Source organism: Barbus barbus, assembly GCF_936440315.1.
Source record: "Barbus barbus genome assembly, chromosome: 7".
In the NCBI taxonomy this organism is placed as follows: Eukaryota; Metazoa; Chordata; class Actinopteri; order Cypriniformes; family Cyprinidae; genus Barbus; species Barbus barbus.
In genome coordinates, this window is record NC_136735.1 from 18,869,735 (window position 1) to 18,896,884 (window position 27,150).

General features: G+C 41.9%; 1 pseudogene across 1 annotated transcript; it reads right to left on the reverse strand.

Annotated features, from left to right (window-relative positions):
• Positions 1–827: 827 nt before the first annotated feature.
• On the reverse strand, positions 828–25,299 carry LOC306872710 (solute carrier family 2, facilitated glucose transporter member 9-like; annotated as a pseudogene). The gene is made up of 10 exons: positions 25,255–25,299; positions 22,963–23,055; positions 22,502–22,662; positions 22,242–22,366; positions 21,817–21,962; positions 21,505–21,637; positions 18,642–18,692; positions 12,912–13,032; positions 5,621–5,725; positions 828–965 (listed from the first exon to the last, which is right to left on the reverse strand). The product of its transcript is annotated as a solute carrier family 2, facilitated glucose transporter member 9-like (transcript).
• Positions 25,300–27,150: the final 1,851 nt, after the last annotated feature.

Genomic DNA, 27,150 nt, shown 5'->3' on the forward strand with positions numbered 1-27,150 from the left:
GCTGTTCTTTTGAACATTCTATTCATTAAAGAATTATCAATCAACACTGATGATAATAGTAAAAAAAAAATTCTTGAGCAGCAAATCAGCATGTTAGAATGATTTCTGAAGGATCACGTGACACTTAAGACTGGAATTATGTAGCTGAAAATTCAGCTTTTGACCATAAATTACATTTTACAATATGTTAAAATAGAGAACAATTATTTCAAATTGCAATGATACTTAATTTTTTACTGTATTTTTGGTCAAGTTAATGCAGCCTTGGTAAGCAGAAGAGACCTCTATCAAAAGCGTAAAAAAATCTTACCAACACCAAATTTTTGAACTGTACTTTAGTCCATGACATGTGCTCTATATTCTTAGCCTTCTGAAGGCGTATAAAAGCTTTGTGTGAGGCACAAACCAAAACTGAAGGTCTCAGGAAATTTAAATTTGAATGTGCTGCAAACTTTCTTGAGAAAAATGCAATTAATGACATAAAATGAACAGGAGAGTTTCTAAACTTTCAAAATATGGCATCTATGTACAGATTTGGCATTTGGTTACTAGTCGAGCAATAACATGAGATGTTGTTGATTTCCAACCAGTGCATAAGCTCCATTTTTAATCTGTTCATTACACAAACTTTTGTATGGCTTCAGAAGACTTGCAAATAAAAGCTCTTTAGTACTTGACATATGAGCTACTTTAATAGTGCTTTTGTAAGTGATCTAATGACACAAGATGATTCGTGAAAACATCACATTCTCGCAGTGCACAGAATAGTGGTTTGTAGCACCAGAACACAGCATGCAAACAAACAATACTGCCCTCTTTCTTCACCACTATTTCTCTGTCCTGTCCACATCTCCAGGCACCAGTGCACCATACCCATTCATTTTTTTGAGCCCGAGTTGGTCGGTGATTCCCAGCGGCTGGTTTTCAATTTCACAAGCATTTCTTGAAGCGAACATCTGACTGATCTCTACAAAGTGCGCTGATTTGTGACTGCGTGTTTTGAGTTTGAGCTCCATCAAGTTGATTCTTTATCATCTATTTTCTATCTTAAAAACAATTTTATACACTATCATTTTCGTTTCTATAACGTGTGAATATATCCACTAAAGCATTCTAAGACAAAACCAATCAGAGCGCCTTGTTATCAACTAGTTTTATTCAGATTTCTCGAGTCTGCTATTAGCTTACAGCCCGTTAGCATCGGCAGCGTGGCTGCCGCTAATCTCGCTTAGATTGCTAATACTCTATTCACACACATTACCATTGTTTCACTGTTACTTGCTTAAATGGCGGATTTGTGTCTACTTTTGAGTGCAGGTGAGGACACATTCGATCTGCATTCGGTGCAGCTGGAGTTGGAGGCCGTGGAGAACCAGATCAGCGACCTGGTGGAGAAGCAGGCCCAGCTGAGAGAGCGGAGAGCCGCACTGGAAACATCCCGGACTGATGCTCACGAGTCCGGGGTAAGTATACAGTATACGCTGCTAACACTCCCACCACCTCTACTCCGTGTGTTTCTCTGCACAGACCCTGTGCACCCAGGACGCGATCTTCCCAGATGTCCTTCACTCCGGCACCGGGACGCCACGGACCCTGGATGCACCAGCAGTGGAAGACGCGTGCCAGGCCACGGGCGACGACCTCTCCACCTCCGGTGTTTGAGATCTCCACCCGGAACCGCTTCGCTCCCCTCCGCGAGACGGAAGGTGACGCTGTGGTTGTCGGAGACTCCATCGTCCGGCACGTCCGTGCTACGTTAGCTGAAGGTAAAGTTCACACTCACTATTTCCCCAGTGCTCGTGTTCTCGATGTTTCTGCGCAGATACCCGTGATCCTGAAGGGCAACGAGAGCATCGGTGCTGTCGTGCTGCACGCGGGGGTTAACGACACCAAGCTGCGGCAGACGGAGACACTGAAGAGGGACTTCAGGAGCCTGATCGAGACGGTACGCAGCATATCGCCCGCGACGACGATCATCGTGTCAGGACCGCTTCCCACGTATCGACCAGGACACGAAAGGTTCAGTAGACTTTTTGCTTTAAACGAATGGTTATTGTCATGGTGTAAAGAACAGAAACTGCTCTTTGTTAATAATTGGAAACTTTTCTGGGAGCGTACTAGGCTTTTCTGTGCTGATGGCCTGCACCCCAGCAGAGTCGGAGCGGAACTCCTGTCGGACAACATCTCCAGGACGCTACGCTCCATCTGACTAGTAAGCCAACTCTCAAATAACTGCTGATGACTTTTGTTCTACCCACTTAAAAGATAGAAGTACTTGCGTTGTCCAATCTATACAGACTGTGTCTGTTCCCTGAATAGTGAGATCAAAATATAAATTTAATGCAGGATCTAAAAAAAATCTGATCGTGATTAAACAAGAAAAACGCAAAATAAATGAACAAAAACATTTTTTAAAACTTGGGCTCCTAAACATTAGATCACTCGTACCCAAAGCAGTTATTGTAAATGAAATGATCACAGATAATAATTTTGATGTACTCTGCCTGACTGAAACCTGGCTTAAACCAAATTAATATTTTGGTCTAAATGAGTCTACTCCACCAAGCTACTGTTATAAACATGAGCCCCGTCAGACTGGTCGTGGTGGAGGTGTGGCAACAATATATAGTTATATTCTCAATGTTACTCAGAAAACAGGATACAGGAGGTTTAACTCATTCAAAATACTTCTGCTTAATGTTACACTGTTAGATATGCAAAAGAAATCTCTCTTATCTCTTGCTCTGGCTACTGTGTATAGACCGCCAGGGCCATATACAGATTTCCTAAAAGAATTTGCAGATTTCCTCTCAGATCTATTGGTCAATGTTGATAAAGTGCTAATTGTCAGAGATTTTAACATTCAAGTTGATAATACATATGATGCATTAGGACTTGCGTTTACTGACCTAATAAACTCTTTTGGAGTCAAGCAAAACGATAATAATTTAGTTCAATAAATAGTAACTTTAGGTAACTGAGACATAGGGGTGTGCGATATTGACAATTTAATTATATTGCATGGAATTGATCTTACCGATATAGATATCGTACCTCAAAGTGATGATGTTACTGATCATTTCCTTGTATCGTGCATGCTGCGTATTACTGATATTAGTTATATGGCTCCGCGTTATCGTCCAGGCAGAACTATTGTTCCAGCCACCAAAGACAGATTCACAAATAACCTGCCTGATTTATCTCAACTGCTCTGTGTACCCATAAATACACATGAACTAGACAAAATGACTAGCAACATGGGCACTATCTTATCTAATTCATTAGAAGCTGTTGCCCCCCTCAAATTGAAAAAGGTTAGAGAAAAACGTACTGCGCCATGGTACAACACTTATACTCATTCTCTCAAGAAAGAAACTCGTAATCTTGAGCGCAAATGGAGAAAAACTAACTTGGAAGTTTTTAGAATTGCATGGAAAAACAGTATGTCCAGCTATAGACAGGCTCTAAAAGCTGCCAGGGCAGAGCATATCCGCAAACTCATAGATAATAACCAAAACAATCCAAGGTTCTTATTTAGCACAGTGGCTAGATTAACAATAAACACACGCCACCCGATCTAAATATTCCCTCACAGTTTAATAGTAATGACTTTATGAATTTTTTTACAATATTATATGTAGATTCTACTGCGTCTAGTATTTCAGCTTCATTCATCGCACCCAAAGAAAAACAAGCAGTGCTTTACAATTATAGGACAGGAAGAGCTAAATAAACTTATCAGTGCATCTAAACCAACAACGTGTTTATTAGATCCTGTACCCACTAAACTACTGAAAGAGTTGTTACCTGTAGCAGAAGAACCGCTTCTCAATATTATTAACTCATCGTTATCTTTAGTTCACGTCCCAAAACTATTCAAGGTGGAGGTTATTAAGCCTCTTATTAAGAAACCACAACTAGATTCTAATGAACTGGCAAATTATAGACCCATTTCAAATCTTCCGTTTATGTCTAAAATTGTAGAAAAAGTTGTGTCTGCTCAATTGTGTTCCTACTAGCAAAAAAATTATCTCTATGAAGAATTTCAGTCAGGTTTCAGGCCTCACCATAGCACAGAAACTGCACTTGTTAAAATTACAAATGACTTGCTTTTTGCTTCAGACCAAGGCTGCATCTCATTGCTAGTATTACTTGATCTTAGTGCTGCGTTCGACACTATAGACCATGGTATACTCATAGAACGATTACAAAACTATACTGGTATTCAAGGGCAGGCTTTAAGATGGTTTAGATCCTACCTGTCCGATCGCTACCACTTTGTTTATTCAAATGGGGAGTCATCTCATTTATCACCAGTAAAGTATGGAGTACCACAAGGATCTGTCCTAGGTCCTCTGCTATTTTCAATATACATGTTGCCCCTTGGTAATTTAATTAGAAAATACGGGATTAGTTTTCATTGTTATGCTGATGATACTCAACTATATATTTCAACAAGACCAGATGAAACTTCTCAACTATCTAAGATAATAGATTGTGTAAAAATGTAAAAAATTGGATGACCAATAGTTTCCTCCTATTAAATTCAGATAAGACAGAGATATTACTTATTGGACCATAAAACAGTACACAGAATCTCTTGGATTACAGTTTGCAACTAGACGGATGTACTGTTACGTCCTCTAAAGTAAAATATCTGGGTGTTATATTAGACAGCAACTTGTCCTTTGAAAATCATATTTCCCATGTTACAAAAACAGCATTCTTCCATCTTAGAAACATTGCCAAGCTTTGAAACATCCTACCTGTTTCTGATGCAGAAAAACTAGTTCATGCATTCATGACCTCTAGACTGGACTATTGTAATGCACTGCAAGGTGGTTGTCCTGCATCTTCAATAAACAAGCTACAGATAGTCCAAAATGCAGCGGCTAGAGTTCTTACCAGGTCAAGAAAATATGATCATATTACCCCAATTTTACAGTCTCTGCACTGGCTATTAAGTTCCGTATCATTTACAAAATATTATTACTTGCCTATAAGGCCCTAAATGGTTTAGCTCCTGCGTACCTAACTTGTCTTCTACCTTTTTGGTAGACTTTTGGTAGTACCTAGGATAGGAAAGGCCACTAAAGGAGGTAGAGCTTTTTCACATTTGGCTCCCAAACTCTGGAATAGCCTTCCTGATAACATTCAGGGTTCAGACACACTCTCTGTTTAAATCTAGATTAAAGACACATCTCTTTAGCCAAGCATTCACATAATGCATCTTATAATCTTGTACTGCAGTTATATCTGATCAAATGTACATTATTATTATTCTTTAGCTTGGGTTGAACAAATCATTTTTGCTTACATGGAACAGCAGCTACGCATCTGTCATTAACATTCCGTGGTAACTAGGAATTACAGAAACTTCGGTCTGGATACAACCCTGGATCCAACCCTGACCGAACACCTGAGAAAAGATAATGCCAACCCCTCAGAGGACCTCAGAGGATGCCAATGCTCAGACAACATACAGAATTACCAAATTTTGCCATAAGTTAAATATATTAAGGTTCTGCAATATATAAATATATTGTGGAAACTTAATATCCTGTAGAGCTGCTTTGCAACGATTTGTATCGTAAAAAGAGCTATGCAAATAAACTTGAACTTGAACAAAGGTTTTGTTCTTTGTTTCAGGGATGATGAAAACGTAGGCTGCCACCCCCGCACACACACCACAGAACACCAGATAACAGAACGCTCCAGCTGACATCTGAAAATTCAACGAAAATCTGACATTAAAAGTCCAATTTAATGTGAAAATAAACAATTAGTATGCTGACAATATAATTTGTTATTAAACACGTACGGAAATGTAACATGACATATATGGCCCTATATCAAGAGTGATTTTATCATATATAGTGGTGGTCAGAATTATTGGCACCCTTGGTAAATATGACCAAAGAAGGCTGTGAAAATTAATCTGCATTGTTAATCCTTTTGATCTTTTATTTAAAAAAAAAAAATAATCACAAAAATCTAACCTTTAATTGGAGAATAAGAATTTAAAATGGGAGGAAATATCATTATGAAATAAATATTTTAATCTAATACACATTGGCCACAATTAACGGCACACTTTTATTCAGTACTCTTCGAAACCTCCATTGACCAGTTTAACAACTCTAAATTTTCATTTTAAACTAAACTGAGCTAGACAATGACATCTCTGAATGCAATAATGAAATGCCTTTAACTGAAAATTGAGTGTTTAATCTTATCATTATACAACATTACTGACACTCTATCCTCCAATTTGATAATGTTAAGTGCTTTGACACAATCTGTATTGTTAAAAACGCTATATAAATAAAGGTGACTTGACAACATTAAAAATACAGCAGTATATTTCATTGTACATGTGTGCATGCACCAAATCTTGAGTGTTTGCTGCTAAAAAGATCTTTTTTTTTTGTTTCATCTGACCATAGAAGCCAGTGCCATTTGAAGTTCCAGTCGTGTCTGACAACTGAATATGCTGGAGGTTTTTTTTGAATGAGCTAGGAGAATTTTTCTTGAAACCCTCCCGAACAACATGTGGTGATGTAGGTGCTGTTTGACAATTTTTTTTAAGGTTTTCTGACCCCGAGACTCAACTATTTTCTGCAATTCTCCAGCTGTGGTCCTTGGAGAGTCTTTGGCCACTCAAACTCTCCTCCTCACTGTGCATTAGGACGATATAGACACACATCCTCTTCCAGGCAGTTTCGTAACACTTTATGTTGATTGGAAATTCTTAATTATTACCCTGAAGTTGGAAATGGGAGTTCATAATCACCCTGGAGTGCTCAAAATTGTAAATATGTATGGGAATATACTTCACAGATATTTAACTCATAATAATTTCTAGGGGTGTCAATAATTGTGTCCAACGTGTATTTGAGAAAAACATTTTTGTGGATTTTTTTTTATAAAAAGATCAAAAGGATTAATGATGCAGATTAATTTTTACAGGCTTTTTTCTTCACATTTATCAAGGGTGTCAATAATTCTGTCCATCACTGTATGATACCTATAGGGCGATATATAATTTTCATAAATTAAGATGTAAATTTATTACAAACCTAAAATCCCCATTAAAAATGTGTATATTTACATTAAGTGCAAATAGCAATAGATGCTATTTACACTGTAGTGCAAAGTGCAAAGAACATATTTTCTTAGTGATAGATACTATTTACACTAAGTGCAAAGAGCATATTTTCTTAGTGATAGATACTATTTACACCAAGTGCAAAGAGCATATTTTCTTAGTAATAGATACTATTTACACTAAGTGCAAATAGCGATGAATGGTATCACCATGTTAAAATAGCAAGATTTTTGGCTATTAATACTACTTATTGCAAATAGTGGCAATTATCTGCACCTCGGTAGTGTAGTACATTATAAAACAGCACGCAATAATAACGTATTAAGTGTACATTATAGTTTTAAGGGGAGACACTGCAGGCAAAAACACAGTTTCTTCTTCAGGAACTCGAGCTGCGTCAGGAGACGCTTTGGGGAACACCCCCAGCGTAACCGGCTCTGAATACTAATGAAATCCGTCCAACGAATGGGAAGGACGTCACGGGTGAGGTGACGTAATGACCAGCTGGTATAAAAGCACGTGCGGTGGAACCGGCATCAGCTTTCTGTCATTCAGCTAAGTGCTCTGTGTACTGTGAGTCCTATTTACTGTTGTCTGTCTGTTATTATGTCAAAGAAGCAGTTTAAGTCCAAGCTTGGGGGCGAGGCGTAATACAAGTTGTGTTCTTCCCTGCAAGCGATACTTGTGTGTGGGAGATACACACAGCTTGGCTTGTGTGTGCTTTGCCTGGGAGCGAGACACGTGGAGGCGGCTCTCGAGGGGGCTGATTGCCCGCACTGCAAGGGCCTTCCTTGTGCTTCGCTCCCACTGGACCTTTTCTCCGGAGAGGGTTCCTTCATTGGCGTTCCCCATGGAGCGGAGACGGCACTCGGGTTCGCAGCGGGATCTGGTAGAGGGATTGGAGACGAGCGAGTCTCTATCTCCATCCTCACCTACCGGATCCCATGACCGCTCCCCGAGTTTGGAAGCCTGCCTGGCGGATACTTCCCCTCGGACAGCGGCCTTGGCGCTTCTCGTGTCTTCCTCCGAGGAGGGTGACATAGGAAGTGCCGAGCACGTTGCACCCCTTCTGTCACCCCAATATGAGGAGCTTGTCGAGGTGATCACTCGTGCTGTAGCCAAGTTGAGTCTCAACTGGCCGGCCGAGTGTCTGAGGTGTCGAGGTCGTGGGGAAAACCCTTCTCGGCCCGCCTCTTAGTCCCCTCGTCCGATTACTACGGTAATGTGATAGGACGAGTGAGCGCGGTTACAGAGCAATGCCGCGTGTGGAACAGACGCTTGCGGGCTATCTGTCTCCTGACGTGGCATCGTCTCTGAAGGCTCCGACCCTGCCCACCAAGCCGCTGCGCACATTATCAGCACTGGTGGACAAGGGGTACGCAGCAGCGGGTCAGGTTGGTTCATGTCTACACACCATGGTGGTGTTGCAGGCATACCAGACTGACCTGCTTAAAGAGTTGGATGAGGGCGAGGGAATTTCTGCGGAGGACATTAGTGAACTCTGCAAAACCGCTTATTTGTGGCGGCGGAGAGGCATCTGTGGTTGACCCTGTCCGATATTAAGGATCGTGACAGGGTCTTCCTCTTGGACGCCCCGCTCTCGCCTTCCGGCCTCTTCGGTGACGCTGTTGACGCCGTTGTCGACAGGCACCAGGAGGTAGTGTTGGGGGTAACGCATTACAAGTAACGCGAGTTACGTAATAATATTACTTTTTTCAAGTAACTAGTAAAGTAACGCATTACTTTTTAATTTACAAGAAAATATCTGAGTTACTTTTTCAAAAAAGTAACGCCAGTTACTTTTTGGCAGCGGCTATTTGCACTAAGTGTAAATAGCGATGGATTCTATTTACACCAAGTGAAAATAGCAATATTTTTTAACGATATGCTATTTACACTGTGCAAATAGATATAGATTCTATTTACACTATGTTAAAATAGCAAGATTTTCTGCTATTTATACTACTTATTGCAAATAGTGGCAATTATCTGCACCTCAGTATTGTAGTACATTATAAAACAGTGCGCAATAATAACGTACTGAGTGCAAATTATAATTTTAATTCAAATTTATTAAATGGATGCCACCTTATTGGGACAATAAAGCCCTCCCTACACCTACCCTAACCCTAGCCGATACTTTATTTTCAACTTTTTGATTATTTCCTTCATTTTTCTTGAAAATAAATGCCTTTCTGATGCGATATGAGATTTGAAAAGGGAGAAAAAAAATGTTTGGCAAAAGGTGGATTCGAACTCGGGTCGATCGTGTCAAAAAGCATACGCCTTACCATCTACGCCACTGAAACTGATGTTGAAGTAACTTCTTTTTTTATTGTTGACTAACCCAATCACACGTTAGTGGGCGGAGTTAGTGTAAATAGGCTTTGCCAACAAGATGGGATATTTGCACAGTGTAAATAGACACTTACTTAGTAACTTACAGTTACTTTTTCCCCATTTATTGACTGACAATGCGCTGTGTGAGCATGCTGTTACTATAGATCTAAATGTGAATGTGCATGAATTCATCCCACTCGCAAAAAACAGATTTAGTATTCATCAAAATGAATTAAAACAGTGAAATGCAAACTCAGAATATGACGCAAACTGCAATAATTAAATGTGTTAAACAACACAAATGTATCTAATCCCATTTTATTAACCAATGTCTTTGCTGCTGACCTTTGATGATCCAGTTCAACCATACTAATAAGCAAAAATGACTTTAGATAAACTAACAATTGTGCTTCATTGTTTTTTTTATTGCCGAAGAGTGTTAAACCTTCTTATCCTGAGTTTTACTTTACAGACGTGAATTTACTTTTCCTTGACAAGATACAGGGCTTTTACATTTGTATTAATGTAATTTCTTGTATTAAAAACAATCAAGCCCTGCTCATATTTAAAAAGTAATGCAAAAGTAACGCAAAAGTAATGTAACGCATTACTTTCCATAAAAAGTAGCTAAGTAACGTCATTAGTTACTTTTTTAGGGAGTAACGCAATATTGTAATGCATTACTTTTAAAAGTAACTTTCCCCAACACTGCCTCCCAGCCTAAGCAGGATCTGCGGACCGTGCTTCAGACGAAGAGGTCTTCGGCCAAGAAGCCCTGATGGTCGTGGACCAAGGCTTATGAGGGCAGCCCCCGCTGGGGTAGAGCGACGATCGCCGCAATGTACGGTGCTCGTCCTCCCCCAGTGCTCTCAGGAGATCGATCTGCTAACCCTGCCACATATAGTGTTCCAGGGCGCAGCGGTCTCCAGCGAGCGCATATCTCGGTCTCTTCCGCCCGGAAATGTGGCGGAGCCGAGATGCTCACCACCCCCTCGGGGGTCTCTGGAGCAGCTAGTTTGGCCGTTCGCTGCCGGTGTGCTGTTCCAGGACAGGTTACACCAGAGGCCAGTCGTAGACTTAGTAGACTATTTCGCAGCGTGGAAACTACTGCCAAATGTGTCTCGATGGGTCCTGCGCACTGTAGAGAGAGGCTACAGTATCCAGTTCGGTTCTCGTCTGCCTCAATTCAACGGGGTAAATACCATGTTAGTGGGCCCCGAGCAGGCTCTGGTAATGGAACAAGAGACGCTCTCTTAAGGAAGGAAGCCATCGAGGTGGTTCCTCCTCACCAAAGAGAGTCTGGGTTCTACAGCCGGTACTTCATAGTTCCAAAGAAGGATGGAGGGTTGCATCCCATTTTAGATCTGAGGCAGCTGAACCACTCAGTTGCCAGACTGAAGTTCAAGATGCTTACTCTCAAGCAGGTCGCATCTCAAATCAGTTCCGAGGACTGGTTTGTCGCGATCGATCTACGGGACGCATACTTCCACGTCTCCATCCTTCCCTCTCACAGGAGGTTCCTGAGGTTTGCTTTTGGGGGCATAGCTTACCAATATCGGGTACTTCCTTTCGGCCTAGTACTCTCACCCCGTGGACGCTGCGTTCGCTCTGCTGCGGCTACGGGGCGTCCGCATACTCAATTACATCAACGATTGGTTGATTCTCGCTCAGTCAGAGCGGAGGGCGGCTCAACATCGAGATGTTGTTCTCGCCCACATGAAAGTGTTGGGGTTAAGACTGAATGCCAAGAAGAGTGTTCTTTCTCCATTACAGAGAACCACTTATCTTGGCGTGGTGTGGGATTCGACCACGATGCAGGCACGTATGTCCCCTGCTCGGATCGAGTCGATCCTCACGGAGTTCAGGAGAGTGAAAGGCCAGTCACTCACTGTCAAGCAGTTTCAGAGACTGCTGAGTCTGATGGCAGCTGCGTCCAACGTGATACCTATTGGCCTGCTGTACATGAGACCCCTACAGTGGTGGCTCAAGACCAAGGGGTTCTCCCCAAGGGGAAACCCGCTTCGCATGATCAAGGTCACGCGGCGGTGCCTACGTGCCTTAGACATGTGGAGACAACCTTGGTTCTTGTCCTAGGGATCCCTCACCGTTTGGGGAACGATCATGAGTGGCCACCCTGCCCACGGCCTGTGGAGAGGCTGTCATCTAGCCTGGCACATCAACAGGCTCGAGATGCTGGCCGTGTTTTAGGCTCTGAAATGCTTTCTCCCAGACACTAAGTGGTCACCATGTGTTAGTTCGCACCGACAATACATTGGTGGTCTCTTATATAAACCACCAAGGAGGTCTGCAGTCGCGCCCCCTGTACAGGCTGGCGCACCACATCCTTGTGTGAGCCCAGGGAAAACTACTCTCATTGAAAGTGGTTTACATCCCTGGGCATCTCAATGTGGGAGCAGACACCCTGTCGAGACAGGGGCTTTTGTCCGGGGAATGGATGCTTCACACCGAGGTGGTGAAGCAGATTTGGAGAGTGTTTGGCCAGGCTCAGGTGGACCTCTTCGCTACTCAGGAGACAGCGCAATGTCCCCTCTGGTACTCTCTAGCATATCAATGTAATCAATCAACTAGGTAAGTAAGGTGATAACTATTAGTTAATTTTTTTACCCTATTGGCCAGCAGTGTATCCCCTTAATTCAAATCATTAAATGGATGGCACCTTATTGGGAAAAAGCCCTCCCTACACCTACCCTAACTCTACCCGATACATTTATTTTCAACTTTTTGATTATTGCCTTAATTTTTATTGAAAATAAATGCCTTTCCGATGCGATATGAGATTTAAAAAGGGAGGGGGAAAAAAAAAAATCGGCAAAAGGGGGGCTCGAACTCGGGTCGACCGCGTCAAAAAGTGCATGCCTGACCATCTACAATAATAAAATATCAAGAATAAAAATCTTGAATCTACACCACTGAAACTGCTGCTGAATTAATGTCTTTTTTTTATGTTGAATAACCCAATCACACGTTGGTGGGTGGAGATAATATAAATAGTCTTTGCTAACAAGGCAGGCTATTTGCACTTAGTGTACATAGACACTCCAAGGGTAACTAAACCCCTGGTCAGAGCCTAACTCCACCCACTGGCAATATTTGAAAAATGCTGGAAAAGTGGGCAGAGCCCAGTGGAGACAGAGGGGACGTGGTGAACTCGTGCAGGGGTGTGGTTAGTAAGTGCCATCATATGCCACAGGGGTATGCAACGTCCAATAGGAAAATTCAACTGCAGTCGCCACCGTTCAACCTGAAGAGGGCAGCACTTAGACGTTTTTACACCATATATTACAAAATTAAAACATTTTATAACCAAATGTCAAAACATTTCCTCGAATCAATGCACAGCACTACTAAAGACACAGTCTTACAGATCATTAATTCAAAAAAGTTGTTTTAGGATTTAGTTACCCTTTAAAACAGCAACAAGGATTGACAAAAACAGATTTACCTGAAGGAATGGAAAGACAAATCCCACAGTGAAGTTTGATATCCAGTTGAAAAATCCTCCTACAATGTAGGTCGATGGGATTGTTTAAAGAGCTCTCCTGTCATGAGAAATGGGACACCAGCTGTGCAGGAACAAACATATAACAGCATTAAAGTCATATTAATTTGATGTATTTTAATTAATTTGAAAAAAAAGCAACACATGCTACATAACTTATCATATAGCAGTGTTGCTTTTTTTTTTATTATTATTTTTTAATTAAAAACGCTTTGAATCCAACAGGTTCATGTAGGCCTAGGCAGGGGCTTAGCCATCATTTTAGAAGTGAGGGGGACAGAAATGTTTTTTTAATAAACTTTAATAAATTCTGCTCACCAAGCCTGCATTTATTTAATCCAAAATACAGTTTTACTATGTATAACTGCTTTCTATTTGAATATATTGGAAAATATAATTTATTTCTGTGATCAATTTACTCCAGTCTTCAGTGTCACATGATCCTTCAGAAATCATTCTAATATGCTGATGTGCTGCTCAAGAAACATTTGTTAATTATTATTATTTAAAACAGTTGAGTCATTTTTTTCAGGATTCTTTGATGAATAGAAAGATCCAAAGATCAGCATTTATCTGAAATAAAAAGCTTTTGTAACATTATACACTACACCATTCAAAAGTGCGTAGTCGGTATTATTATTTTATTTTATTTAGGAAAAGAAATTAAGAGTTTTATTTAGCAAGGATGGTTTAAATTGATCAAAAGTGATGATAAAAGACATTTATAATGTTACAAAATATTTCTATTCCAGATAAATGCTGTTCTTCTGTACTTTATATTCAAAGAAACCTGAAAAAAAAAAAAAAAATTCTACTCAGCTGTCTTCAACATCATAATAAATGTTTTTTTTTTTTGCAGCAAATCTGAATATTAGAATCATTTCTGAAAGATCGTGTGACTGGAGTAATTTACATTTTAAAATATATTCAAATAGAAAAGTTATTTTAAATAGTGAAAATATTTCTAAATTGTACTGTTTTTGTTACGGGGTTGACGAGACGTGAGATGTGCGGATCCATTCACAGGGCTTTATTAGTAAACATGGTCAAGAGAGGCAGGGTCAAATAACAGCAGACAGGTATGGCAGAGGCAAGACACAGAACAATCCGAAGGGCAGCGTGGGTCGACGATCAGCGTACAGTATCCAAAGGGGCAAGGCAGAGAGATAATCCAGAGACGAGAGCAATAATCCAAACGGGGAGCGAACAGAGTCCAAACGGCAGAGGCAAAGGGTAAATCCAGGAAACACGAGCAGGGTCAAACACGGCAGGAAAACAAGGCAAGACTATGACTAAGACAAGGGCTCCGTAAAGTAGCTATCCCTGGGAGAGTGATAAGTGCTAAACAATTACAGAAACTGAACAGAAACACGGAAGGCACGGTAAAGCAGCTAGCGCTAGGAGAGCACTAAATGCAGACAATACTCGGCCCAGAGCAAGAGGAAGTCCCAGGTTAAATAATGAGTGCGTGATTGTAAAATGAGCATCAGGTGTGTGTGATGAGTGAATGGTGACAGCTGTGATCTGTGCAATGCATTGTGGGAACTATAGTCCAGTGTGCTGTGTAGTGTGAGAGACAATGTGGTGAACGGGTGACCTCTGGTGGTGGTAAACCAGGAGAGCATGGACCAGATTCGTGACATAGCCCCCCCCCAAGGAGCGGCTTCCAGACGCTCCTAAATAATCCAGGAGGGCGGTGGAGCGGAGGCGGAACAGGGGGAGGGACGGAGGGCCAGGTCCTTGAGGAAGTGGGAAGACCGGGGATTGGGGCAGAGCAGGACATCCAGCCGGAACCGGCGACCAGGACAGAGCAAGAGCCCACCAGGGCGGAGCAGACAGAGCAGGAACCCACCAGGGCGGAGCAGATGACCACCAGACCCGAGCAGAAGACCACCACGACGGAGCAGACGACCACCAGACCCGAGCAGAAGACCACCACGGCGGAGCAGACGACCACCAGACCCGAGCAGAAGACCACCACGGCAGGGCAGACGACCACCAGACCCGGGCAGAAGACCCCCATGGCGGAGCAGACGACCACCAGACCCGAGCAGAAGACCACCACGGCGGGGCAGACGACCAACAGACCCGGGCAGAAGACCACCACGGCGGGAGAGAGGACCACCAGACCTGAGCAGAAAACCCTCGCCAGGAAGCAGACTGGGCAGGAAACCATGGCAGAGTCTGAGATCTGGGGGAAACAGAGACAGACAACATAGGGAGAGCAGAGACAGACAATACAGGGAGAGCATTCATGATCACAGAGGGCGTGGCAGGGCAGGACGAGGATTCATAGACTGTTTTTAGCCGTGACAGGACAGGGCGAGAGCTCACAGACGGCCTCTTTGGCCGTGACAGGACAGGGCGTGAGTTCACAGGCGGCCTCTTTGGCCGTGACAGGACAGGGCGTGAGTTCACAGGCGGCCTCTTTGGCCGTGACAGGACAGGGCGTGAGTTCACAGGCGGCCTTTTTGGCCGTGACAGGACAGGGCGTGAGTTCACAGGCGGCCTCTTTGGCCGTGACAGGACAGGGCGTGAGTTCACAGGCGGCCTTTTTGGCCGTGACAGGACAGGGCGAGAGCTCACAGATGGCCTCTTTAGCCGTGACAGGACAGGGCGTGAGCTCAGGAACGGCCTCCATGGCCGTGACAGGGCAGACAGTGAGCTCAGGAACGGCCTCCATGGCCGTGACAGGGCAGACAGTGAGCTCAGGAACGGCCTCCATGGCCGTGACAGGGCAGACAGTGAGCTCAGGAACAGCCTCCATGGCCGTGACAGGGTAAACAGGGAGTTCGGGAACGGCCTCCGTGGCCGTGACAGGGCAGACAGTGAGTTCAGGGACGGCCTCCGTGGCCGTGATAGGGTAGACAGTGAGTTCAAGAACGGCCTTCATGGCCGTGACTGGGCAGGACAAGGATTCGCAGACGGCCTCCTTGGCCGTGACTGGAGAACAGGATTCTCAGGGATCTGGATCGGCACTTCCGGCCGTGACTGGAGAACTGGATTCGGGATCGGCACTCCTGGCCGTAGTTTGAGAATTGGATTCGGGATCGGCACTCCTGGCCGTGACATGAGAACTGGATTCTCGGGATTCGGGATCGGCACTCCTGGCCGTGACATGAGAACTGGATTCTTGGGATACGGGAGTAAGTGCCACCACTTCGGGAGGTTCTGCAGCGGAAGCCGCCACCTCTGGAGGCACTGGAGCAGACTCGTGAACAGTAGAGACCTCAGGAACAGACTCGTGGACAGGAGAGGCCTCAGGAGCACAGTGTGTAGCCCACACACTCAAAATGGCGACCACCATAACGGGAAGCACTGAGGTCAGGGGAGTAGTCTCAGTAACAGCCAGGGTTGAGGCCCTGGGAATGCCAGCTACTCGCACTGACATCAGTGGTGGGTCCATCACACTGGATATCAGCCAGGGAACTCGAAGGCCTGACCTTAGATCTCTGGTGACAGCCTCTGGCAGCTCGGCGGAGGCGTGAAGAGACTCTGGCTTGACAGTGACGACGTGAGCAGACTCTGGCTTGACAGCGACGACGTGAGCAGACTCTGGCTTGACAGCGACGACCTGAAGGGATGTGGTTGTTACCACCATTTCGCGAGTGAGTGCGGTGTCACGTTCATCCGCGACACCCACAGTGAACGGAGAGCCCACACACAGCAAGGCATAATCCATGAACTGCGAGAGTGACGAACGCGGACCCTCTTTAAAGAGTTTAGTTCTGAGAGTTAAGGCCATCACCAAACAGATCAATTAAAAAACAGTCCGGCAGATCAGAGTCATTGGCTAAATTTAAAAACCCCTCGATACACTCCTCCAGCGATCGGGTACCCTGCTTGAAACGCAGCAAACGAAAAGCTGTGTCCATACCATCCTCCTGATCCTCTGAAAAGCTGCTGGATCCTCTTGTGGCCGAGTATTCTGTTACAGGGTTGACGAGATGTGAGACGTGCGGATCCATTCGCAGGGCTTTATTAGTAAACATGGTCAAGAGAGGCAGGGTCAAATAACAGCAGACAGGTATGGCAGAGGCAAGACACAGAACAATCCGAAGGGCAGCGTGGGTCGACGATCAGCGTACAGTATCCAAAGGGGCAAGGCAGAGAGATAATCCAGAGACGAGAGCAATAATCCAAACAGGGAGCGAACAGAGTCCAAACAGCAGAGGCAAAGGGTAAATCCAGGAAACACGAGCAGGGTCAAACACGGCAGGAAAACAAGGCAAGACTATGACTAAGACAAAGGCTCCGTAAAGTAGCTATCCCTGGGAGAGTGATAAGTGCTAAACAATTACAGAAACTGAACAGAAACACAGAAGGCACGGTAAAGCAGCTAGCGCTAGGAGAGCACTAAATGCAGACAATACTCGGCCCAGAGCAAGAGGAAGTCCCAGGTTAAATAGTGAGTGCGTAATTGTGAAATGAGCATCAGGTGTGTGTGATGAGTGAATGGTGACAGCTGTGATCTGTGCAATGCATTGTGGGAACTGTAGTCCAGTGTGCTGTGTAGTGTGAGAGTCAATGTGGTGAACGGGTGACCTCTGGTGATGGTAAACCAGGAGAGCATGGACCAGAGAGCATGGCCTACTTTGGATCAAATAAATCCAGGCTTTCTGAGCAGAAGAGACTTCTTTAAAAAACATTAAAAATTGTAATGTTCAAAAACTTTTGACTGGTAGTGTATAGGCAACTTTAAGTTTTTCTCTTATTTATAGCTTTTTTATAGCTTAGAAATACACTGCTGGACAATAACCTGTAATAATGATTTGTTTATATACTACAAACACTTTTTTGTCCCATGAGGCAGAATAGTTTATATACTGTAATGAATGCTATGTCAATTAGCACTGCATTGTTCATATACTTTATTTATTACCTGGAGATGACTTGAAAAACACAAATAAACCATATATTGTCGCAATCGACAATAAAGGACTCAAACTCGTCGTTTTGTTTTCTGTGAAAACAGCTGTTTTCATCCATTTCATATATTAGGAATTTCATGGTGCAACTTTCTGCGCCCTCCGGCCCTCGAGTATGAATGAAACACACACTGCATGTTCATCTCGCCTTAAGTCGTGGGGAAGTCGTGGCCTAATGGTTAGAGAGTCGGACTCATAATCGAAAGGTTGCGGGTTCGAGTCCCCGGCCGACAGGGATTGTAGGTGGGGGGAGTGAATGTCCAGCGCTCTCTCCACCCTCAATACCACGACTGAGGTGCCCTTGAGCAAGGCACCGAACCCCCTACTGCTCCCCGGGCGCTGCAGCATGGCTGCCCACTGCTCCGGGTGTGTGTTCACGGTGTGTGTGTGTGTGTGTGTGTGTGTGTGCATTTGTTCACTACTCACTGCTGTGTGTGTGCACTTGGATGGGTTAAACGCAGAGCATCAATTTCGAGTATGGGTCACCATACTTGACAATACGTCACGACTTTACTTTTACTTTACTTATTCTGGGTCCGAATAAAACATCAGGTCATGCAACAGACTATCCTGTCTCTTTGAATTTAAATCTATATTTATTCACACCCGCTCTTGAAAACCTTTATGCCAACACATATTTGACCTATTTAGACCGTTACAAATATAAAGGGCAACCTTTAAGAGTCTGATATAGATGAAGGCATGAAAATGACTAAGATAAATTCCCGTTCAGTGAGATCCTCACTAGGCCCAATGCAGAATCCTGCAATGATTCCAACCACACAGACAAAAGAACAAGAGATCAATATATTTATTGATTATAAGTATATAGGCTGGTGTATAGCCTATATATAATCTGAAATATACACATAAATAAAATATAAATATTGAATATACAGTACAGTTTTATGCTCACTCAAAACCATGGAAATAATGAGAAGAAGCTTTCCATTGATGTATGGTTTGTTAGGATAGGATAATATTTGGCTGAGATACAACTATTGGAAAATCTGGAATCTGAGGGTGCAAAAAAATCTAAATATTGATAAAATCGCCTTTAAAGTTGTCCAAATAAGTCCTTAGCAATGCATATTATGAAATCAAAAAATAAGTTTTGATATATTTACAGTAGGAAATGTACTAAATATCTTATGGACAATGATCTTTACTTACTATCCTAATGATTTTTTGGCATAAAAGAGAAATCAATCATTTTGGCCCATACAATGTATTTTTGGCTATTGCTACAAATATACCCCAGCGACTTAAGACTGGTTTTGTGGTCCAGGGTCACAGATGTGTAATTACAAATATATTTAAATACATGACATACAAGTTTCCATAGAAATGACATAAATGCTTGTCAGTAAATTTAGCAGTGCACTTTAACCATTTTTTTTAAACACAATAAAAGTAATTCTGAAATTACATATAAAATGCATGTAAGTACTATTTTACAAAATACAGTTCAAGCTAACTGCATCTTATATAAATGTAAACTATAATACATTTTCATTTAGTATCAAAAACGTTAAAAGTAAATTATTTGAAATAATATTATTATGTAATACATAAACATATTTTAAAAAGTATGATAAAGTGAACTTCTTTTTCTCAAAGACCCTCATAAATTAAAATAATAATAAAATTTAAAATAGTCCATTTTATTTATATAGTGTCTTTCACAATACACATAGTGTCAGGGTCCTGTCACCATCATTGATCTTATTCTTAGTTTGGTGACAGGATCCTGACAATCATGGGTTGTGTGTCTTGTCCTTGTGTAAGTGTACATATTTGGGGTTGTTCTCTGAGCCGTGTGCTCTTTTCCTTTTTGTTTTAGGTGTTCAGGACATGTCTGCACACACTTTGGTCTAATCTTGGTTCAGTTTTAGCCTCGGAATCCGGACATCCATGCTTTGTGCATTTCTGATTGCATGTTGTTTTTTTCTGTTTGAGTGCATGGCAGATGATGGTTTGGTTGCCATGTGTTCATTTGTCTTGTCATTGTGTTTTGTGGGAGCACAAGGGATCCAAAAAGAAGGAGGAAAAGGAAACGCTGAATTTCTCCTCTGGCTCCTCTTATGTGTTCCAACATAAGCACATTGACGCTACTTATCTAAGATATGTAAATGTTTAATTAATTATCTCATCCATCTAGTCATCCTTCAAGAAGTACATGTGCTTACATTTAAATCACACAAATCCGTAATGATTCTGTATAGAAATGATTTAATGTTTATGCAACTCTCCTCTAATCCCGTCTCACATTCTTTGCTGCAGTCAGTGAGTTCTCCTGTCTGGTAGCTGCTGTATGACCGATGGGCCTTTGTAGTGTCGGCTTCTAAAGCCTGAGATCACAGTATGAACAATAACAGCTTATGAGAGTCTTCTGGTCTGGCCACTAATCCCTCCAACACAATTTAATCAACCTTAATGCAGCCAACATTCAGAAGAATTTTTAGATTTTTTTAATGGAAGATTTTAAGTTTTTTTTCAACTTCCCAAGTGAAAAATAAATAATAAATGTATCAGCTGCACCACATGGATACGTCTTCTATGTTTATTTATGCATTGATTTGAACGAAAACAGCGTATTCGTGTGTTGCGGCTGACACAGAACAGCATACGCAGTTTGCGTCCGGCGGATACTCTCCAAAATGGTGCTACGCTGACTCGGAGGAGACGAATTGTTGAATAAAGTCGTTATTTTTGTTTTCTTTGCGTACAAAAAATATTCTTGTAGCTTCATAACATTACAGTTGAACCACTGATGGCAGATGGACTATTTTTGGGATGTCTTTCATACTTTTCTGTGCCTTGAGAGTGTTATTTATATGGCAGTCAATGGGACAGTCACAAGCCTACCGGTTTTCATCAAAATAACTTAAATTGTGTTCCGAAGGCAAAAGAAGCATTTACGGATTTGAATCGACATGGGAGTAAGTGATTAATGACAAAATTTTCATTTTGGGGTGGAGTAACCCTTTAATGCACTTTAATTGTGCAGAAGTAGAGCTGAAGTCCAACTAAAGATATACTGAATGTATTTGATTGTGCTAAAGTGGAACTATATTGCAAGTACACATAAGGTACACTTTAAATATCTCACATTTAAAGACTAATATTATTCAAAGATCATAAAATCCTCATTAATAGTGACATTAAAGCACATTTTAGGCTTAATATTAAGAAATGTGCATTGTGCACAAGTAGTACTCCAAATAAAGTTTAATTAAAATGTTTACATCAGTAAAGTCTTGAGCAATATGCCAGTAAGTATGTTAATAGATTTGAATGATACTTAGCATGAAATAAATGTATTTTAAACATATTCCTCTGGTTTACACACCAGAGAATTCAGTGGTCACTCTTTTCCATACAATTACAATGAATGATAAAAGGCTTTCAAAGAACAAAAGCACCATAACAGTATAATAGTCCATACAGTAGTATATATATATAAATCTTCTGAAGTTGTGCAATTGCTCTGTGTGAAGCAAAATTTTGCTATTGACTGATAATCTTTAGGGTATTGTTGAAAAACAAAATCATCTTTTGTGTTCCACTTAAGAAAGACTGTAATATGGATTTGGCTGTGTCTTTACCTGTGATAGTGGCATGAATGTTCCGCTTTTCCATCAACAGATATCTCGGACTCTCGGGGAACCATGGCAACAACATGAGTTGTATGAATGTAGGCACCGCAACTAGAGAGAGGAACAGAGGCCAGTGCTCTTCCTGTGTGGAACAACTAAATGATAATGATAAGAAGACTTAACAAGACTGACAGTAAAGCAGTAACAGATCTGTTTAAAGTATGTTGGCACAACAAAAGTTAAGAATACAGCAATTAATCTGTGATGTTCATAACAGAGAAAGACAATCTAATGTTATAAAATAAAATGGAAGGGAACCACCTTGCTCAAGATCTCATAGAGTCCCAGAATCTGAGCGATAAACACTCCTATACAGATGAAGATGCTGGGCACAAGTCCTAGGAAGCCCCGGAGATCCTTAGGAGCAATTTCTCCCAGATACATGGGCACTACGCTGAGAGAAATCCCTGCAGAAGCACAACAGAGAAGCACATATCAGTACAGCAGCTGAAGAAATCCAAAGGAGAAAATTACAATCCAATATGAGTAGACATATTTAAGAAAGGAAGGACTACACTAAAATTGCTAAATGTATCCCGCTGTTTATAATAAAAAAAAATTTAAAAACGGCAACAACCATCAAAAAATATATATTTTATGTCCCAGATAAAAAAAGAAAGTCATGTTATGACATGGTGAGTCATTTTTGGCATTTAAGGCCTTCCATATTAAATGAAACTAATAACCTGAGTGTATCCCTATAATGAAGCGCCCAATGATGATCATCTCTGGAGATTCACATAATTGACTGAAGCCCATCAGCACTCCGGCGATAAACACCAGAACTGTGCTGTGTACCAGTGTCCCTCTCCTACAAATTAGAAAGATGCACAAAACATTCAAGTGGCTATTGAACTTTGGCCAGCTAATACAATGAGTCGACATTTCAGAAACTATTCCTTTTAAGTTTAATAGAGGGGAAACATGTACAAACTGTAGACTGTACCTCCCAAATCTGGTAACCTGCATTCCCACTGTGAGAGAGCCCACCAGGCCTCCAATGGCAAATATAGACACAGTGACTGAACAAATAAGTGTGAGAGTCTCTTTATCCACTCCTGACCCATTACGCCTCACAATGGTTTGGTTATAAAAGTCCTTTATGTACTGTGTGAAGAACAAATAGACATTACCAGTCATTCTTAAACAGTTATAATATATGTTAGGCAGCGATATGAGATTCAATTAGCTAAAGATTTTCAACTAAATTAAATCACACACTTAAAGGAACAGCTCGCCCCAAAATGAAAATTTGCAAATGAAAATGTACTCACCTTCAGGTTAGCTAATATGTAGATGAGTTTGTATCATCTGGATTGAATCACCAAGTAGGTGATTCAATCCAGCTGCATAAAAAAAAGAGTTATGTGAGGCTATGTGAAAAATTGTGTTTGTGGTCTCACTCACCTCTGCAGGAGAATTAACAACCGCCAGGTTATAACCATACAGCATAGAGCTCCCAAAGGAAGAGAGGACCGCCAACAGGGATGAGGTTAGATGCTGGAGAAACAAGTGATAGACAACCATGAGTCAGGTAGCTGTTTATAATAACACACATTCTTGTTTTTGGATTTAAACTTTTCTTAAGACGCCTGTTACTTAGATAAATCACATTATTACATTGTTTCTAACGTGAAGTTGCTTTTATAAGAAAGCTGGTTTGGCTTAAAAAACTATAATGATATGAGCAGATTTTCTTTAATAATTTGAGTGTTCAACACTGCTGGTTATATAGGCACAGGGACATCGTGATCAGGGGGAACTGTGTGCATAGGTCCCAGTGGCTTAGAGGGGCCAACAATTATGTCCTGGGGCAAGCAAGGCTGAGGTCGAACACAAATTTGTTCAAAGGGCCAAGAATCTTATAGTGACACCACTCTATATAGAAAGAATGAGTAGATTACAGAAATATTTCATTCGATACACACTGTAATCAACATGCACAATAAAGTAAGAATTTTCTCTCTGGATTAGAAAATCACACTTTAAGCACAAATGTTATATTGTTTATAAACCGTAAACTGAGTCTAAAGTATTAGACTCTGGTGCTGATCCATTCAGCACGTGACTGCATTAGCGTGCAAGTGAACCATGACTAGATCTAGCATGAGTGTTCACTGCCCAGGCAAACTGAGTTACAACAATTACCCTGCACATGTACAAAATCACTATCATCACCTGCCAAAAGTGGAAAAGCACTGAAATGAAAAAAAAAACTTCTCAGTTAAGAAGAAGTGGAAACCTCAAAGTATGAAGGGAGAGATTGTCACTTGTGTATAAGTATGTGTAAAAAGAGCAAAAATGATAATAACCACTAATTCCTTTTTTATATTTCACTAACCAACTTAACTTTGTTTTATATGTATTGTACAATGAATTAATAATACATAGTTGGAAACTGATATAATATTCTCAAAAGCAACTATTTTCTTTTAAATAAAAACAGTAAAATTAAAGTAAAAACCTATAAACAGGGTCCGAGATTAAATTTACTCTAAATTTTATGGGTGGGCCACAGAAAGAGAACACAGGGCTCTCAGAAATAGAGCTTTCTCTGCAACAGGCACAGGATGTTCACAAGATGCAGTGAAGAAGTAAAAACCTCATTTTTTCTTCATATAAAGAAATTCCGCAATAATGTGGAAACCTTTCAAGACGAAGAGCTCAGGATCAATGACATGTCATTCTACAGTCATTACATTGTTAATTCACAATAATTGTTGGGATGAGTAATTTTCTTTCTTTTTTCTTTTTTCCTTCAAGTCAAAGGTTGTTATGCTGTGATTGATCTCTTAAGTTGTTTTGGTTTATCTTTATTGAAGAATGTTTTTTGTAATGCCCTCACAGAAAATGAATGGGAAAGTTTTTTTTAATGTGACCCATGCTGTTTGGTGCTTCCTAATGTACAATGACAGCACATTTACTGATAAACATTTTTTTTTTTTCTGCCTGACAAGATGTAAGATACTCGTTATTTTCTAAGATCTTGCTGCCATTTGCTGTCTCTTTAAGAGAGTTGCAAATAGCTAGACAGCCGCTTGCTAAAAATGCTTTGCATTTATAAACATGACCCTAAAGCTTGAAGAAGCATGTTATTTAATGTTTGTTTGTTGGGAAAAATACCAAATAAAAGATACTTTGGACTGCTGCCTTTGAACATATAATGAATTAATTTATAGAAACTGTAGGAAACATTCTAATATTGCTGCCTTGCTGGGCTTCCTTCACAGAAGTGTGAAAAAACACAAGTTCATAAACCATTCTACATGCAGATAGGATAGTGAGACTCTTACACATTTACACACACGCGCACACACACAGTTTTTAGTTTGGAAATATGCTTTAAATAAATCAAATGAATTAAGTTTAGATTAGTTGCGCTTTTAAAAAGATTACAAGTTAAATAGCAGATTTACAGACAATTACGAGAACGAAATAAATACATTTTGAGAACAAAAAAAGAGATGATTTCACTTTACAGCCAAATTCTCCTTGTAAACGAGAATTTAACATATGCACGATATGAATTGTGATAGTCTTTTCATCTAGAGGAACCATCATATTTTATAATGTTTTGAATATTTTCTCCTTCTCAAAACTCTTGGTTGCATCAAAAATTAAAGAATTCATTAAACACGTATAATAATAATAATAATAATAATAATAATAAAATCCTAATAATAAATTTGGCTTACTTACCCCTCTACTTTTCCCATTAGATTCTATCAAAACCTCTTCTGCCATTTATGAGTACCAAAAAAAAGGCTCTCTGGTTAAAATTGGAATGAGAGCGGGTATTGTTTTTTCCTTAAAATGTTATACCACCTTCATTCCAGTGCAGGCTATCTTTGACTGAATAAAGACTGAATTCTGCACATTTAACAAGGAGGAGGGAGAGTGTGTGATGTTTAACCAACCACTGCTTGCTGTCAAATGAATTTCCTCCTACAAGCATTTCTCACCATTTTAAAAGGTCAAAATGCGAGACTGACACTGTCACATGTTAACAACCCCCGTGATTAAACTCTTTGTTCAAATTAACTGGATTTTCACTGCGCGAGTGAACACTTGCTTGTCATGGGTAACACAAACTATTATGTGTGTGTGTGTGCAATGTCAGAATGATAATGTTGAGGTATTATATAGGCTATATACTTGAGCTGTAAATAAACTTTTAGTGAACTGTTTGTGTATTTAGTCATAGTCTATGTTATAGTCTATTATCTTTTTAGTCTAAGTGCAACCAGATAACAGAAAACGTACCAGGTTACGTATGTAACCCAGGTTCCCTGAAGGGAACGAGAGCTACGTCTGAAGACGCTATGGGAACGCCATCAGCGTAACCGGCGCTCTGAATATTTTATACAACAGTCTAATGGATGGGCGAGGCGTCACGGGCGGGGTGACGTCACGACCAGGAAGTTATATAAGCACGTGCGGCGGAGCCGGCATCAGCTTCAGGTCATGAAGCAAGCGCTGGCAGGGATGCCGGAAGTGTGGCTCGGGACGTAGCTCTCGTTCCCTTCAGGGAACCTGGGTTACATACGTAACCTGGTACGTTCCCTTCCAGGAACTTCGAGCTACGTCCGAAGACGCTATGGGAACGCAATACCAACGCCGCCAGACTGACAAGTCCCTGCCTAGTGTCAGGCTGAAAGGACGGAGGAGCCTGGAGTGGCTCTGATGTCGAGGTTGTAAAACCTGGCGAAAGTCAGGGGCGTGGACCACCCAGCAGCGTTGCAGATGTCTTGCATGGAGACACCTGCCCAGAAGGCCTTGGAGGCCGCCACACCTCGGGTCGAGTGTGCTCTGACTCCCAACGGCGGGGGAAGGTCAGAGGTCTCGTACGTCAGATTGATGGCATCCACTATCCACCTGCTAAGAGTGGGCTTCGAAGCTGGAAGACCCCTCTTAGGTGGACCAAAGCACACGAGCAATTGGTCCGTTTTTCTCCACAGGGCAGCTCTGTGGATGTATGCGTCCAGTGCTCGCACTGGACACACACAGTTGTGCCTTTCCTGGTCGGGCTCCCTGAAGGGAGGAGGACAAAAGGCCTGGAGTACGACCGGCTGTGGTACGACCGTCAGAACCTTCGCAATGTATCCCGTACGGGGGTAGAGGAAGACTTTCGCCGAACCGGGCGCAAAGTCGATATGCGAAGGGGCCACAGATAGGGCCTGGAGGTCACTCACCCTCCTCAGAGAGGTGATAGCCAGCAGAAAGACGGTCTTAATCGTGAGGAGTCTATCAGTTATCTCCCCGAGAGGCTCGAAGGGTGCTCTGCCCAGAGCCTCTAGTACCACGGCCAGGTCCCACGTGGGGACACGGGTCGTACAGGCGGCCTCAGCCTCAGCGCACCGCGGAGGAAACGTGTAACCAGGGGGTGTCTGCCCACTGACTGGCCACTGATAAGGGCGTGGTACGACGAGATAGCTGCCACGTAGACCTTAATAGTGGAGTGGGTTAACCCTGCGGAGAAGCGGGCCTGCAGGAACTCCAGAACTGCGCGGATCGGGCAGTTGACTGGGTCGAGCTGGCGGTCTCCGCACCATGAAGTGAAGAGTTTCCACTTCAAGGCGTACAGTTTCCTCGTAG